We start from the raw sequence: 858 nt of genomic DNA on the forward strand, positions 1-858 counted from the left end.
AATCCTGCTCCGTGCACTATGTATGATTATGCTAAACCTTCTTTAACAGGAACTGAATCGAGCATAGTTAGACCTGTTGTAGCTGCAAATACTTTTGAACTGAAACCTAACATAATTCAAATGATATAGAAATTTGTTCAGTTTGATGGTTTGCGGGACGAAAATCCCAAAGCTCACTTAGCAAATTTTTTAGAACTATGTGATACATTTAAAATTAATGGCTTTTCTGATGACGCCATTCGCCTTCGATTATTTCTTTTTCATTGAGAAACAAAGCTAAAAAGTGGTTGAATTCGTTACAGCGGGGGTCAATCACTACTTGGGAACAAATGACGAAAAAGTTCTTATTAAAATATTTTTCGCTGGCTAAAATGGCTAAATTATGTAATGATATCTCTTCTTTTATACAGATGGATTTAGAAACACTCTACGATGCATGGGAGAGATATAAGGACCTTTTGCGGAGATGCCCTCACCATGGGTTACCACTCTGGCTACAGGTTCAAACTTTTCATAATGGCCTGAATCCTTCGACTCGACAAATGGTTGACGCAGCTTCTAGCAGAACCATCAATAATAAAACACCTGAAGATGCTTATGAGTTTATAGAGGAGATGTCACTGAATTACTATCAGTGGCAAGTCATGAGGATAAAGCCAACGAAAATAGCCGGCGTTTATAACGTCGATTCAGTCACCATGCTCTCTAATCAGGCAGAACTCTTGAATAAGAAAATTGATGGTTTTCTTAGTTCCTCACAGGTTCACCCAGTAATGCAGTACGAAGCAAATGAAGGTGGATCGAGCAATTCAGAATACCCACCTTATGGCCACAACATGGAGAACGAGCAGTTAAATT

General features: G+C 38.3%; 1 non-coding gene across 1 annotated transcript; it reads right to left on the reverse strand.

Annotated features, from left to right (window-relative positions):
• Nucleotides 1-377: 377 nt before the first annotated feature.
• LOC128287569 (small nucleolar RNA R71) lies at nucleotides 378-484 on the reverse strand. Its single transcript, XR_008278269.1, has one exon. It is a non-coding gene; the product is annotated as a small nucleolar RNA R71 (small nucleolar RNA).
• Between the last annotated feature and the right edge of the window lie 374 nt (nucleotides 485-858).

The sequence above is a fragment of the Gossypium arboreum genome, chromosome 13 (genome assembly GCF_025698485.1).
Source record: "Gossypium arboreum isolate Shixiya-1 chromosome 13, ASM2569848v2, whole genome shotgun sequence".
NCBI classification, from domain to species: domain Eukaryota; kingdom Viridiplantae; phylum Streptophyta; class Magnoliopsida; order Malvales; family Malvaceae; genus Gossypium; species Gossypium arboreum.